Source organism: Malania oleifera, chromosome 10 (genome assembly GCF_029873635.1).
Source record: "Malania oleifera isolate guangnan ecotype guangnan chromosome 10, ASM2987363v1, whole genome shotgun sequence".
Lineage (NCBI taxonomy): Eukaryota > Viridiplantae > Streptophyta > Magnoliopsida > Santalales > Ximeniaceae > Malania > Malania oleifera.
The window spans coordinates 78,755,167-78,772,769 of NC_080426.1; the positions used below are offsets into that span (position 1 = coordinate 78,755,167).

Consider the following 17,603-nt stretch of genomic DNA (forward strand, 5'->3'; position numbering starts at 1 on the left):
GATGGGAAGAAGCGTGTGGGCAATTATAACATGTATTTGAAGGAATATAGTAGATTGCACAAACCTCTGCACACGTCATTGCATGCGATTGCGGTCTTAATTACAAGCATTGATCTAACTTTTTGGATATAAAGTGCAAGGTAGGGCCTAGGTCATGGTTTGCAGTCAACTTGTAAACTCCCTTAGATTTAGAAGTCGATAGGTTTAGGGGTCCACGAGTAGCAACCATATGTTGTTGAGAATTATCAATTAGGTTCTCTAAGAGAACCCATGCCTCATTCTCGTGCTTTATAAGAAAAGTACCTCTGCACAAGGTATCAACCATGGACCTATTTCTCTTGGCTAACCCTTCACAAAAGGTTTGTACTAATTGCCAGGGACTTGATGATGTGAACATTTGCGAAGTAGGTTCTTGAAACGCTCCCAGGTCTCAAAGAAAAGTTCCCCATCCATTTGTGTGAAACTTGTGATTGCCCTTCGCAGCTGATTAGTTTTCCCAATTGGGAAGTACTTTTTCAAGAATTCATGCTGCATGGTTGCCCAGTTGGTCACAGATTTCAGCTCTAAGGATGTTAGCCAATATTTGGCCTTATACTTGAGAGAGAATGGAAAGAGCCTAAGGTGAAGGGTGTCATCACTAGAATTAGGTATACGGATGGTGGAGCAGATCTACAAGAACTCATCCAGATGCTGATAAGGATTTTCAATGGAGTTCCCATTAAAGGTGGGCAGCATCAAGATGATTAAAGTTTTTATCTCGAATTGTGTTGCTTGAACATCCGAGAATTGGATGCAAGACGGTGAGGTATATGCATTAGGCACAAAGTAGTCCCTAAGAGGCCGAAGGGGTTGCTCTTCTACCATAGGTAGATAGGGAGCTCGGAGTTTCAGGAATTGTTCAGCGGGAACCGGTGGGTTATTTTTGGCCATGACTTTCAATTCAAACGACTCAGCTTTCTCTGGATTGGAGATAAGTTTCCTAAGGGATCTATGGGATTTTTCAATCTTGGGATCTATGGGAATTATCTCAGGTTTTAAAGAACGCAGACCAAACATACACACTTTTAAGCACAAAGATTTAGACTTCAATATGTAACCAAGAAAATAAAAACAAAAAGGTTGAGTCAAGACAACTATTTGTAGGTGTCTAAGGGTATCCTGAGTATGAAAGATTATGCACTTTACACATGCTTTGTGATGTAACCTATCTAGGCTTGAATTTACATGATAATATTTATTCTGAATTGTAATTGATGGGTGATTCTCTATGAGTGTATTGTTTTTGATGGCTAGGTTTTGTAGAGACTTGCATAAGTAAAATGTTGCAGAGTGTGTGTATAATGGAGTCATGTATGAAAAGACCTGTATGTAACTAGGTTATATTCTTGTTTGTAAAATGGTAAAACTATGTTGCATGCAATCTTATCTGATTTTCACTGAGTTGGTGTTTATGGGTATCACCCTGGAAGCCCTCATAAGACTACAACTCATCCACTAGGATCAACCTAGGGATTTAAAGCCTTTTTGCATACGGTAAATGCAACTATGTTTTCTGTGAAAGAGGAGTTAAATAGGATTTTTGTTAGTTTTCTTAGTTTTCTAGTTTTTATTTTCCTTGATTACTAGCAAAGTGTAATTTGGGGGTTGTGATGAGTCCTTAAAATGCATGATTTTAGGCCCTCATTTACCTTTGTTTTGTCTTCTTTTATCATATATATGCCCTTTGTTAAAACAGGCTAAAATCAAGGAGTTAAACAATATGAGAAGCCAATGGAGTATTTGGGATACTTAAAGCTCAAATCAGCTATCCAGCCAAACTCCTTGTGCCTCAACACACATAAAATTAAAAAAATTAAAAAAATTAAAAAAAAACTATGTTCGACCATGTGGTGCAACTAGCTAACACAAGGGGTGACTAGGTCAAAATATGTAGACTCCAAGGTTTATATTGAAGAAAAGATGCTGTAGGGTTCGACCATGTGACCCTCAAGGGCAACCAAGTCGAGATACTGAAGCTTGTTGAGCTCGAAAATACCGAGAGTCTCGACCAAGTGCTCAACCAGAAAGGCCTTGAGGGGCGATCAGGTTGAGTTCCTAAGTTGAACTGAAGATTGAAATACTAAGAGTCTCGACTAGCAGCTCAACCAGCAAAAAAAGGGGCACGACCTGGTCTCTAGCGACCATCTTTTACGCGAGATTTTGTGCTAAACTTTCCTATTTCAAAATTTTAAACCTTGTAAACCTTAATGGGTATAAATATTAGCTACGAATATGTTCTAAGGGTTCTAGTTTGGCCAATTTTGGGTTAGTGACAGACCTAGAACACCATTGAGAACCACCGTAGAGTAAATTTACTTGCTTTCCTTTACATTTTTGTTGTGGTTCTCTTTTGTATTTCTAATCGTTAGTGACAGACGAATTCATTTGCAATAACAAACCATTTTTCCTACTTTCCTTTACATGCTTTCAATTCACACGCTTTAATTTACTGCTTTGATTATGATGAAGGCTTGCATAAAAGGATAAGCACTACTACAGTCACAATCATCTAGAAGTATGTTAGAATTGGTGTATTACCAAGAGGGGGGGGGGGGGTGAATTGGAATTTTAAAATTTATCACCTAGGTTGAACTGGATAAATAGCAGTTTATACACAACCTAGGGTATGCCTATTCAATTTCCAAATGCGTAGATAAGTATAATGTGAAATTTAAGTCATACGCATCATTCACCCATAACATACATGTGCAGTAAATATAAAGTGCGGAAATATAAATGAACACACGATATGTTATCGGAGTTCGGCCAACCGTGCCTACGTCCCCGCCTCAAGCTCGCAAGTTAGAGGATTCCACTAATAGCTCACTTAAAGGTGGAGCGGCACCGTTTAAAACCAGGTCAAATTAACACAGGGCTGACCTTAACCTTAACCAGGTTAATTAGCGGGGCTGACCTCAACCTACATGCCTTAACAGGACGACGCACCTAGCTTTCCTAACCGGGTCTAAGCCAATCCGGGACTATTCCAGGGCTAGTCTCCCTCTTCAGGCCCGTGCCTGGAAATACAACCAAAGTGTATTACAATGAAATGGTACAGTGATTGTGCTTTCAAGTAAAGCAGATATGTACCCAAATTCGCACAATAATATACTCCACAAATATGAAATAATTTGTAAGCTCAGTGTGGTCTAAGATGTCAACTCTCAAATAGATTTACTATCGTTGTAATGAGTGCGTGAGAGTGCAAACCTAAATGATCTTTGTATCACAGGATATTCAATCTAAGTGCTCAAACAAAGATATCATCCAGACTTCATATATTTCAATCAACAAGTTTTCTCAATACACATATGTATATGAACCTCTAGCAACGTATAAGTTTGGTTTGCAAAAGGATATTCAATCTTTGTATTCAACAAGAGATATATGAGTTAACGAGTATTGCAACAAAGATTTATTACACTAGCAAATATCTCATCAAATATATTCAAGATTAATAACACAGTAGATATTTGAAAGTGTTTTGCAACCAAAATACGAATACAATCTTCTTAAGATGTTGCAATGGAGGTGCAAATCTTAGAAGATCTATCAAAGTCTTCTTAGGATAGACTTATTAATAAAGTCCCTTAAGAATACTCAAGGTTTAACTCCCAAAGATAATACAACAATCAAATATGAATGGGAGAGCAAACCTTACTAAATAAACACACTCAATCGACTTACAGAGGGTTTATGAGATCGAAGAAGGTAAGCATGAGTGAATAGGGCTTGAAAATGAGTATTATAGGGTTTTGGTTTTTCAAAGAATTTTCCCTAATCAAAGTGGCTAATCCCCCTTAATCTTTGCAAATGAAGACATATATATAGGCAAGGGAGAAAATATGACCGTTGGGGACCTATAGGGTATTATTAGAAAAGTTTAATGGAGTTTAATGCATTTTAACCCTGTTTAGAAAAATATTAACCACGGTAAAAATGGGAACAACCCGAGAGGTCCGGTCGACCAAAAGTGGTTTGTTCGACCAGGACTCAAGTAGCTCGATCGACCGGGAGCATTTTGAACTGAGTGGTCGGTCGACCGGAAAAGGGCGATTTTCAAAAATACTGCGGTCCGGTCGACCGAGGCCTTTTTGAACTGCTCGGCTCGGTCGATCGGGTTGTTGGGAATTTTCCCAAGACCCTTCGGTCGACCAAGTCATTGGAGTATAATTTTGGTCGGTCGACCGGGAGGTCAAAATGTTGACTCTCAGGGTGTTCGGTCGACCGAGGTCAAATAACCTATAAGGGGTCGGTCGACCGGGACCGGGTCAAATAGTTGACCCGGACCGGTTTCGGTCGACCGGGCCAATTTGAACTGAGTTGGCCGGTCGACCGAAGGTGCACCAAGTGTGCATTTCGGTCCCTTCTTGCAACATAAAAACCTTATTCAAGTGCCTATTACATACAAGTGCAAAGGTGAGTGTCCTAAGCTCACTTGGGGTCCAATTTTGAAGACACCGAAAAAGTCCGGTGTCGGTCAACCGAAGGTCGACTGAAGGTACACCCTAAGGTCTTTCTATGGTTCGGTTTGAGCTTATAAAGTAAATCATTCATGTGATGTGTGTGAGCTTATTACAAACCGAAAAGCCCTAATTACTATTACAAAGAATTTCACTGGAAAATATTATAATTAAGAGTTTATGAAATTGTCTTCAAGCCTTTCTTGCTTTGTGCATATCTTGATCTTATCATTCTTGATTCCTGCACAAAAACTCAACTACTCATTAGATACAATGAGTATTTGTCATAATCAAAACCGGGCGTGGCCAATAAGGTCAACAAAGTAGTTGGCTACGAAACTGCGGAGGTGTTTGTGTGATTGTTGAGACAGGGTACACTCTGGTTCTCGACCGTGCTCCATACGGTTGGTGCACCCTTGCTACCCTATGCCCTCGAATGGCCCTCTTCTGCTTGGCCTGAGATTCTAAGGTTAGTACTCTTATGTATAGCTTGTGGAGTGCAGTCAGAGGCATGGTGTCTAGTGGCTAATTCATGTCTAAGCATCGCTTTGTAGGAGTAGGGTTAACTTAGATTTTATATGCTTTCATTAGAAATGTTAGAAAGACCCCACCTTTACACCACAAAAATCCCACCTTTTCACTTCTTTTTATACAAAGCTTTAATAAACTATTTTGGAAGTGCTTGATAACTGCACTCTAATTCCCGATCGACACCCGACCTCCACCACTTTCTACTGAACTTGGAATTACTTAGGTTTTATAAATATTATTTTTCATAGTTAAGGACCCAAGCCTTGGCGAGCCTACCATGCATGTACTTCACAAACTTATAAGGTGTTAATGGAAGTACTTCCATAATTTTGGCAATGGATTGGTTTTGATGTTAGGATTGGTAGCATCTCCACTGGTTGGAATTTGATAATATTGGCATCAATTAAATCCTACATTGTGTTTAAGATCTAGGAAAGCATTTTTGGCATGGTCAGGTGCACTAATATGATATTCACATGAAACATTTCAATTATAGAACCTCATATCCTACCCGGGTTTCAAAGGTATAAGGACAATCTTCCCTTGAGATACCAATTAATGGTACAAATTAACCAAGGGTATTGGTAATGTAGTAAATTCTCTTTTGGGTTGAGGATTATAATTATTTAGGTTAGGATTAAGGTTGGATAGAGTCAAAGTATTGACTAGTTAACTGATGATGGCCCATGGTATAAATACAAATAACTTGGGTAGTTTGATTTTATGCCTTTCTTTGATATATGACATAGGGTTCCCCTTCATTATGATCTTTCTTAATGAGTGTCTTCATCAAAGTGACCTCGTTAGCTGTTTTTAGTGTGGCGTAATCAGTTAGCGTTCCTAATTTCATACCACTTTCAATTCTTTCTCTAATTTCTACCTCTATTATGAAGTAATTAAGATAATTTTATGGGAATACAATATCATAATACATCCCCTTTAGTGTCCTTACAAAGGTACTTAACATATCTATATCACAAAATGGCGGATTCAGTTGTGTTGCGACCTCTTTTTATCTTTGAGCATAGTCTTTGAAGGTTTCAAAACTTGTTTTCTCCAAATTCTTTCTAGTTTATGGCAACATCAGCATTGAATTGGTATTGTTTCAGAAACAAGTAAGCTAGGTCCCTCCATTTATGAACTTTACTTTTATCCAATGAATCATACCTCCTTAGTGTAGGTTTAGTCAAGCTTTTCTAGAAAACCTGGACGAGTGACCTTTTGTTCTTTGCATATGGTGCCATCTTTCTCACATACATCTATAACTATATGTTGGGACAACTGGTGCCATTATATTTGTCAAAGTCTAGAACCTTGAACTTCTCTAAAAGTGCCACGATGGTGAAGAGACAAAGATCTTTAATTTAAAGTGACCTGCTCCTCTATGTTGTATTCCTTAGTTTGATTTCAATTTCTTTTCAATATATACCATATGGTCCTTGTCTTCTTCCAACTTATTCTCTTCTTTACTAGCCTTAGTTGGCTTTGTTGGCCCAGTGTTGGTTCCTTGTCAGTTTATGTTGGTGAATAATGGCTTTTATGGATTTGGTTATGCAGTTTGGGTTTCAATAACAAGGGGTGCTTCCCCCTTGATGAGCTGGACTAGGTTTGCTATTGATTTTTCTAAAGGCTTAATTTTTTTTTCCCATCAAAGACTCTTCAAGCAAGCTGGCTAGATTATGGTATCTACTTGCTTTGTGACCTAACTTATGTAATGAATGGGTCATGGGTTGCTCGATTTTTTTTTTCTTTATTGACCTTATTGAATATATGACATAAATTAAGGCATGTGCAAAAAGAAAAAAAATGCAACATAAGGCACATGACACACGTAGAATTGAATTGCATAATTGTTACAACATGCCAAGTGGACCTTTCTTTGGTGAGAGACAAATGCCATTTTATTCTATTAGATATTCAAATACACAGTTATCCATTGGAGAGGAGAGATTTATCCTTCTCCTACTCATACACATCACTAGAATTTTTGGAATAGGCTAACATATGAGTCAATACATTATTAACATCTAAAGAACTAGTTAAAATCATACTATCTGCCACATCTTTAACTATATGATATAGTTCATGAGTTGAAATGCCAAGTTGCTTAAGTATGAAATATAAGGCAATGAGGCTTTCCTACATGGAATGATTAATTGGATTAATGATTTGGTGCTTGTTCCAAGACTCCTCTTCATATGCTAAAAACTATGATAGCTATTTCTTATTATCCATGATGATCCACTCCAACTCTTGCATGTGCATCAGCTGAGCTACTATCTCCTCTTGAAGCCCATGTATGTTTGCCTTAGCTTCCTATAACTTGTTCCCCAAGGGTTGGCTTAAAGCTAAAAATTGGTGGATGTGTATTTCTAACTCTTCCATCTTTGATGCTTTCTTTACTAGCTTGGCCTTCTCTGTTTCCTACTTGATCTTCTATCTCTTTAGCTCCTAGTTTGCTCAATCAACTTGTTCACATCTACTTAATATTCCTTTTAGATTTCTTGAACTTCATCTTCTTTGCCATAACTATATCCTAATATTTCTCTAGATCACTGGATAGCATGCCTAGCTCGAAGAATCGAGCTTGCAAAGTTTCCCCTTCCTCAACTTCTTTCCTTAACATATCAGCCATCTTTCTCTTTGATTCCTTTAATCAACTAATCATTCCCTTCCACTCTTGGTGGTAGTATTGCTACCTACCCTAGAATTCTTCATAGTAGTCCTCCAACTTATTGGAGTGAGGCATAGGTTTATTTGATCTTTAAGCATGTGGAACTTTATAGTCCTTGCCTCTACACAATTGCCAACTAGGATAGCCCAATGAGGTACGAGCGGTGATTCTTTCTTTCTCTAGAATCCTTGGACTTAGCCAAGCCCTTTTTGTTTTCTCAATGAAGAGAATATTTGTACTCTCTTGATACCGACAATGAATTGGCAAAGTCCCATATTTTGAGACATAACTAGAAATGTCTGAGCTAACATAGAGCTAAAGTAGGGTGCATAACTAATCCATCCCCTAGCTCCAAATAATGGAGTCCAAGGCATGTCTCTATACTGCAGAAATGTGGATCAGATAGACATCCACTTTGCTAGCCAACTAGCTGTCTTTCCTTTCGATTTCTCCAAAACTTGGAAGGAAAGTTTATTTTAATTTCATAAAAAAACAGTTCTAGTCAAACAATAATTATGGATTTCCTTGTTATATGTGGGATATGGGCTAATAGAAGCAATAAGAGCTAGCTTGCTAACTCATGAGAGAAGTTGACAATAGTCCCCATCTACTCTTGATTTTTAAAACATAGATATGTTATAAATGATGAATGCTTCAAGAATAGCAAGAAACTCCTGCAATTTATGTTTGTTATTACCACTCTAAAAACCGTAAAATTCATTAATTTAAAATTGTTTGTTTGTGCTTTCATTTTAGGTTCTTTGAGTTCATGAAGCTAGAGATAAGATGTTGTCAGCAAGGTATGTTTGCTATATATGACTCTTTGGGCTTCCATGTGTTTGATTATTTTCTATATGAGCTTCCAATTATGGGAGAGTTATCTTTTCATGCTAACTTTTCCATTCAGTTAAAAAAAAAAAAAAACATGCTTTTTCTACTTGAAAGATATATTTATGGTAGCTTCAGTGTTCTACCATTGTTAATTTTAATATTTAACTGTAAAGGAATGTTTTTTACTAGAAAGACTAAATTGTGGAATGTTGGGTATTCTACCACAGTTTGATGTAGGATTATATTCTTATTAAAATAAGATGTTTAATATTTTGCATGGTTAAGCTATATTCCATACTGGTTGGAATTAAAAAAAATAAAATTGTAGGGTTCTATAATAATACTGCCTCTAAGGGCCCATGGGTAATTTTACTAAGGTCAATTTTGTTTAAGTTGATATTTTCGGCAAATTGACTTGAGACAACAATTTCATTAGATTATAACACATCCAAATATTATCTTGATGTTTTGGATAACATTAAATAAAATGAAAATAGATGAATGAAAAGGGGAATAAATGTCCTAAAGTAAAATGTCTACAAAACTATGTAAGATTTTTTTAAACTTGAAGGAAAATCTGTGTCCTTTTGTCAAATCTTAAGGGAGATTCATGAGATTTTAAAAAATTCATGGAAGCTTGCATATTATTCATTGATGGTGCTATGTTCATTCAGTATTGAATTCCTTAATAAGCTTTATATTCTCTGTAAGCACTTGATAATGACATACTAATGTTGAAGTACTTAATTTTTTACGATTGAAAAAAAAAAAAAAATGGTTGTTGAATATGTCTACATTTGATAATGTATTGCTATGATCTAATTCAACATTATGCACTTACAAATGCGCTAACAGACTCATTTACAAATGCATGCATAGACTCATTTATAGATGCATTCATAGACTTATTTACAGACTCATTTATAGATGCATTCATAGACTTATTTACAGACTCATTTATAGATGCATTCACAGACTCATTTACAGATGCACTTACAAACGCACTATAAATTATTGACCGAATCATTATGTTTCTTAATCAATTTGCTGAGCATAAAACTTGAACTTTTGCCTATTTATTTATTGATATCTTAGACATATTATTGACTATTATTATCAAAGCTTTTAAAAGGTCAACTTTGTATTGAAGAATCAAGAAGGTATATCTAAAACAGCTTGAAGTTTTTATCTTTAGCTAAAGAGCAACTTTCACTGCCATGAGCATATATCCTCATGAACAATCATGATTTACTATTGTGTCCAAAAGAGCCAAGCTAAGAAGAACCACTTCTAAAATCATTGCCAGCACAGTTCAAGAGGGAAGATTATATATATCAACTAACCAACAAGATTGAAGATACGACACACAAGAGAAATCAAATTACACGCACTAAAGTTCATACTATAAATCTTTTGCTCTGTAATGCTATTGTAATTTTGATTATATAGCTTTTAACGATACATTCTACCTAATAGGTTGAGCTCTTTGCAAACACTATCTAGTCTCACAGATTCTAGAAAGATAGGTTTTGTTTGTGAGTTAGAAAATACCTTCGAGGTGTGTTTTGTTTTTGTTTTTTAATGTGTCTCGAAGTGCTATGATACTGAATTGGTTGAGTGTAATCCCAATGGGATGGGTGCGTCTCGGAGTGCTATGTTGGGTGTAATCTCGGTGGGATTGGTGTTTCCTCGAGTGTTATCGCACCGAATTTTTTGAGTTTAATCTTGTTGGGACTGGTGTGTTCCAAAATTTCTATGACATTGTGGTTGGGTTAAGGGTTGGTTAATTAAGATTGTGTTGACCCCGCAAGGCTTTGTTGTTCTTGGTGCGGCATCATGGGTTGGTTGTGGTTTGTCCTATAATTGTAGAATGGTTGTGTGATGTTTGTGATATTAAAAGTATTAGGAAAAATCATTAATTGGTTAGCTTCGATAGTGGACATAGGTTAGATGACCGAACAACTACAAATTCTGTGTGCCACTCATGTCTCCTCTTTACTTTATATTTTGGATGTGTATTTCATGTTAATCATTTTAATGAACTAACTTAATGATTAGGTAAATTGATTATTTAATTGAATATCTTATTGGACATATTTCATCTAAGAAATAAAATTAAGTTTCGCGCGCGTGCGCCCACACGCGCGCGGCACACACACACACACACACACACACACACATATATATATATATCATATAATTTATAGTAAAAGTTAGAAGTTTTAAAATCACCCAATTTACCTCTTTGGGTGTTTAATCAAACCAAGAGCTAAGTTAAAATTTTTATTTTAAGTAGATTTAATTTATCTTGTAAAAAAAAAGAGGTGATTATTCCTACTATTTTCTAATGACTACAACACATATTCATTTGAAGGAAATTTTTTGAGAGCTAGTAGCAATATAATCACATTATAATTTTCACTATTGTCTTTAATTGTCATCCACTCAATAATTTTGAAGGTATTGTTTGAAACTTTGGTTTAAAAAAAAAAAAAAAAAGCACAAGCAAAAAAAGCATGCCATTGATGTTATGCTTTCACCAAACAAAAATTTCTTTTTGGAAATACTGCATTGCTAATATAATTTGATAATTCTATTTATACTAAAGATGTGCACACAAATGTGCATGCTCTTAAAGGCCATATATTATTTCAATATTCCATTAGAACTAGCTTTTGCGGGTATTCATGATACGAACACAATAAAAATGACAAAGTTAGCACCAAGTTCATTGATGCTCCAATTACAATTTTCAATAATCATGTTATTTAATGCAAGCTAGTAGTTGTAGCCAATGAAAGTCATATTGATTCTATAGAGAATTTGTTGGCCCGAATATGTGTTTAGAGGGAGGGTGAATAGACGTCTTTCGCGGATGTAGACACTCTATTTTTGCTCGAACCAAATATAACAAAGGGGTTACTATATTATTATTATTATTATTATTATTATTATTCACTACAAAAAATAAGGTTATTAGTGAATGATCAAAACCGTCACTAATAGTATTAGTGACGAATTTATAAGTATGAGTGACGATCTTAAATTAGTTGTTATATCTGCCATTACTAATAATTATTAATGACGAATATTGAAATCGTCACTAATAATATAGTATTAGTGACAAATTATAACTGTCACTAAAACCCTAATACCGTCACTATAAATTCTACATTGATTCGACTCAAAATCGTCACTAATAGTAGGGTATTAGTGACGATTTTGAAATTCGTCACTAATGCCCCACTATTAGTAACGGTTTTGAATCTTTTACTAATACTATACTATTACTGACGATTTTGGAATTCGTCACTAATACCCTACTATTAGTTACGATTTTGAATCCTTTACTAATACTTAAAATATGGACAATTACTAGTGACGGTTTTTAAACCGTCACTAATAATTTTAAAATTAATAATTTTTTTAATCATTATATTCTGTAAAAATTTGTAATTACATTTTCGCATACATAACATTAAACCATAATTACTACAAAATTCATAAATTATTCAAAATTCTAATTCAAATACAAATACATTATACAAATTTAATTAAAATACAGAAATTTCATCTGTTCAGATAACAAAAAAAATATTTAAAAAATCAAATTCAAATACAAATACATTATAGAAATTCAAATTAAAATACAAAAATTCCATTTGTTTAGATAACAAAAAAAAAAAAAATACAAAAGAATAATCAATAGTTGCATCTAACTGTAGTGTATGACATCGTGCTGATGTTATGACAGCTGCAAACTTTACAAATTAAGAATTATATATAAAAAAAATTAGTATACGATTTTTTATCATATATGTATACGTACCATAAGTATCAATGATTTGATAGTAAAATAATCGGACATTCGGACACTAATGTGAAAGAAAAAACTTTTAAAAAAAAAAAAAAAAAAAAACTTGAGAGAAGTATAATATTTTAAGTGCAGTTATGGGAAACGTACATCGAAGGAATTACTGATGAGTTTGCAAAACGATTTAGTCATTTGGTGCATTATGGATAGTAATCTGCAATGTTGTTCACATAAATGATGAAGTTTTAATATTCATTTAACTTTCACTCATCATTTCAATAATATTTTAACATTTATTTTATCATAATTATCTTTGTACATGATTTTATTTTGAGAAAATTTTAACAAAATTTCGGCAGCATGTCATCTGTAAATTGAAAATTTTCCCATAAAACTTGTACCTGAAACCTGGTTATTTTCAACAAATAAATCATTTCAAACATGCAACAACCTAAATCAACTACCAGTATACAATTCACAATATACTGCATCAGCCATACAGTTGGTGTTCAACACAAGCATGTATTCCAATAATTCAATTTACAATTCATATAACATAATATCATCCATAAAAAAGATATAAAATATTATATTGGTTAAAATCAATTAACCGATGTAACCAAAATTCGGTTCGGTTGGTTTTGAGTTCAATTAAATATGGAATTTCAATCGGTTTGGTTAATGAGTTTTTTTAACCAAAATTTTTTGATTAATTTGGTTAATTAACCAAATTCACTGAACCGACCAATTGCTCACCCCTAGAGGTTGTCCCTTTGCTGTTAGTTGGTTTCCCAAAGGAGATGTTGGAGAAGGCAGTCCAGAGATTTTTGAAACTTCAGAGGTCCGACATTTTTGAAACCTTAGAGGAGGTCTCTATCTTTTTGGAAAACCTCAAAAGAGGGGAGTGTCTTTTGCCCATGTATTTATTTATGATATATATTATTTATATTATACATTTCTATACAATAGTTTATATCTTATAGTTGAAAAATAGTATGCACTAAATATTTTTTGGATGATTAAATTTATATAAATAAAGTGTAAATGCTCAAACTAAATCAAAATCCAAGTAAAATATTTAATTTTTCTTTAAAAAATTATAATGATTTAAAAATTGGTTCAAATTGAATTATCAAACTGAACTGTTGGTTAATCAAACCATAGTGAACCCAAATATTTAGATCAATTTCGATTTACAAAAGCATCGAACCTAAACTTTTGGTTCGTTTCAATTTCGGAAGTTTCGATTTGGGTAATAGAATCATGAACAACCCCATTAGAGACTAGTATCATAAGGTCAACAATAAAAAATGTAAGGATGTTCAGTAGCTAGTGAAGCTAGAGGCTAAGGTTAATACCACTCATGTCAAAATTTAGAATTCTTCTATACTTATCCCCAATTACTATGATACAGCAAAGGAGAAAAGCACAAAGTGATTAGCAGTATAGAATCACATCTTTGATGTGCACCACAATCATTTTAGAGCAAAGATGTCATTGGCCAATGAAGAGGAATCGCTTCAATGGCTATGAAATCTATCTACCCTTGTCAAGATACTAGGAGAATTAGACTAAGGCTCCTTTTATGTTGTGTTTCTCTAACTAAAGTCCCAAGAACTTCAGAAATTAAAATAAATCTAACAAAACCTAATATTTGCTTCAAATCGTTTTCCATATTAGCCTCGATGATGCTGGTCATGCATTTTATTTCAGCAATTTTCTGAGAATAATTTGTTTTACCTCAAAATAATCAGCTTCATGCCAGGCGAGGTTTGTTTAAATGATACTCATCATGCACTTCACTTGGCAATCTTCTTGTAAGCCAATAGGAAAATCCTGAAATTAGGCTATTATGACCATTAAGTGACACTCATCATTTATTAATGAGTAACAATATATTTTTTTCCTTCTATACTTTGATTGTCAAGAATATATTACCCTTTCTAGGTCGAATAGTGATTGAATCATGAACCATACTAGTGAGTTGGTTAAATTGGAACAGCCAAAGTCTCAAAGTTTGAGACCGAGCGGTGCTTCCATCAGTGACAAATTTTCTGCGAATTCTGAAGGGACTTTTCACGTTGAGCTAAAGTCATATTGAGAACTTGTAACATAGAGAATTAAGTCATTTTATAACCAAGATAGATAAAGAACAATACCATAGACTGGCAGTCACTGACTCGGGACATCAGCTGTTGGAAGAAAAACCATGCCCGAACTTGCTTCAGACCAACCCCTTCTTTTTGCATTGAAGCACCAATTTGTCGAATATATATCCATAGCATTGAATGTGCATAAATAAAAACATACTTGTATCAATAATTTTGCCACTGTCAAACAATGGCATGAGACCAATGCATTCATTGTTGACGTAAATGATCAATTGTTTTATTGTTGTATTAGTTAGTGTTTCAAGTCACCACTATTTTTGAAATACCTGATACAAAATGGCAATATAATTACCCATCAAACACTCAATGCAAACCTTGAGGCAATACAAGATGAAGCTATGATTTTAGATATGCGTTCATTTGTATTTATACAAAATACGAATATGAATGCAGTTGAAAAAATCACAATGAAAAAAAAAAAAGAAAAGGCAACTAACTAGCAATCCCTCCATTTAGACTCTAGCACAATCATATGCAAATGTATTATGAAAACCAAAAATAAATGCTTTGTGCACCAGGAAATCACTACAAAAAAATAAGGTTATTAGTGACGGTTTTCAATTAGTTGTTATATCTGCTGTTACTAATACTTATTAGTGACGAATTTTTCAAACCGTTACTAATAATAGAGTATTAGTGACGGATTAAAACCGTCACTAAAAACCTAAGCCCGTCACTATAGATTCTACACCGGCTCGACCAAAAATCGTCATCAAAGCCATAGTATTAGTGATGGTTTTAAATTCATCACTAATGCTCTATTATTAGTGACGGTTTTGAAACCGTCACTATTGCTCTCTAGAACCGTCAATAATGTTCTATTATTAATGATAGTTTTATAACCGTCACTATTGCTCTCCAGAATCGTCACTAATGCTCTATTATTAGTGATGGTTTTAAAACAATCACTATTACTCTCCAGAACCGTCACTAATGCTCTATTATTAGTGACGGTTTTAATTCCGTCACTATTGCTCTCCAAAACCATCACTAATGTCATAGTATTAGTGACGGTTTGAAAACCTTCACTAAAACTTTTTTAAAAGGCAATTATTAGTGACGATTTTGAAACCATCACTAATATTAAGACCTTAGTGACGAATAAAAGCATTGATACCATACTATTAGTGACGATTTTGAAACCTTTACTAATACTTAAATTGGACAATTAGTAGTGACGATTTTAAAATCGTCGTTAATAATGTTAAATTATTTTTTTCCCCAATTATTAATTCCTGTAAAAATGTGTAATTAAATTACATTTTCTTATACATAACATTAAACCATAATTGCTAAACAATTCATAAATTATTCAAAATTCTAATTCTAATTCTAATTCTAATTTAAATACAAATACAAATATATTATACAAATTCAAATTCAAATACAAATATACTATACAAATTCAAATTTAAATACAAATACATTATACAAATTCAAATTTAAATACATTTCATCTGTTCAGATAATAAAAAAAGTCAAAAGCTGCATCCGTAGTGCATGACATCGTGTTGTCGTTATCACAATTGCAAATCCTACAAATTAAGAAAGTTAAAAAAATTAGTATACACTTTTTGAAAAATTTTGGCAGCATTTCTCCTGTAAATATGACATTTTCCATTGAGATATGCTCCAAACCTAGGTGTTTACGATAAATAGTTCACAATAATCCAACTAGTAATGAATTTTACGAGTGCACAAGAGCTTCATATAATAAGCATTAAATAATGTAACGTGTTCATGCATCCCATAAACAATTTATATATAAGAATATAGTTCTATGAAAAAATAGAATGTGATGTTTATGGTTTACATGGCTTCCATAGGACTCTACAACAACTATAATAATCAAATAATGTAAATGAGTCCATGATTGATAGAATTTTCACTTAGCATATGCAAAAGTAAATTTAGAGATGAAGTTCAAAGTTCATTTGAAGTTCATTCATTCTTTCAAAAATATTTTAACATTCAGCACAATATAACCATATGAGCATATGGTATATGGTTATGATTATTTTGGAAAAAAGTCAACAAATTTTCAGCAGCATGCTGTCTATAAATAGAATATTTCCCAAACCTGTAAGTCACAAAAGCATGCAATTCACAATATTTTTGCATCATACAAATGTCATTTAGATTAAGACATGAAACAACCTAAAAGTATCTATCAACAGGCAATACACATCACTACATCAGCCATGCAGGTGGCATTCTAATCAAGCATGCAATCCTAATGTCCACTACCAACACGCAATTCTCAAGATATATCATCCAAACATGCAGTCTAGAAGTTAAATCATCTATTAAACTAAAGTTCAAACTTTATGACATAATATATAATTTGCCTATACAAGACAAGCTCGACCTAATATTACAAGCAGCTGATGAGGATGTGAGTATCGGTTCATCTAATTACATAAAAGATTAAACTACATGCATTGCTATTTTTGTTCGAAGATTTCATGTTTTGGATTTAAATTTGTCTGAATTTAGATAAAAATTAATTTATTTTATATTATATTATATTTTGTCTTAATTCAATTTAACATTGCTAGATTTGTTAAGCATGTGTACCACAAACAAAGTCTACAACAATAATAAGTTGGGTTTGTGTACTCAAAAGGCTCTTCTAAATACTAAGTTGGGTTTGTGGAAGAAGAAACTGCATCAATTCACAAAAGATTTTTCTTCTCTGTTTGTGAGGTCAAAAGTTTATGTATTGTTGCATGGATCACAATGCCTCACAATGCCTCTTCCAGTTCAAATCAACCATATCCCCACCAAAATTTAGAAGAAAAGAAACATGAGTTCATAATTGAAACAGAAATTCTAGAATATTGTGTCTAGAAACTTGATTTATATTTTAAAGAAATATTGCAAATGTATGTTTCTGAAATTCAAGAATCTAAAAAAAAAAAGCATTTATTTTTTGTTTTATGAACCAGCTCAAGTTTTTGAAAGATGAAATTTGAATTTGGACCATGAAGGTTTTTGGTGCATTCTAGGGAAAAAGATATTTTACATGAACTATGTGCTATGGATGCGTTAGCTGAGGAGGAGCCTCTCTTAGAACTTAC

The 17,603-nt window shown here is 33.7% G+C and overlaps 1 non-coding gene across 1 annotated transcript; it reads left to right on the forward strand.

Annotated features, from left to right (window-relative positions):
* The first annotated feature begins 379 nt into the window (after nt 1–379).
* Nucleotides 380–485, forward strand: LOC131167226 (small nucleolar RNA R71). Its single transcript, XR_009140079.1, has one exon. It is a non-coding gene; the product is annotated as a small nucleolar RNA R71 (small nucleolar RNA).
* Nucleotides 486–17,603: the final 17,118 nt, after the last annotated feature.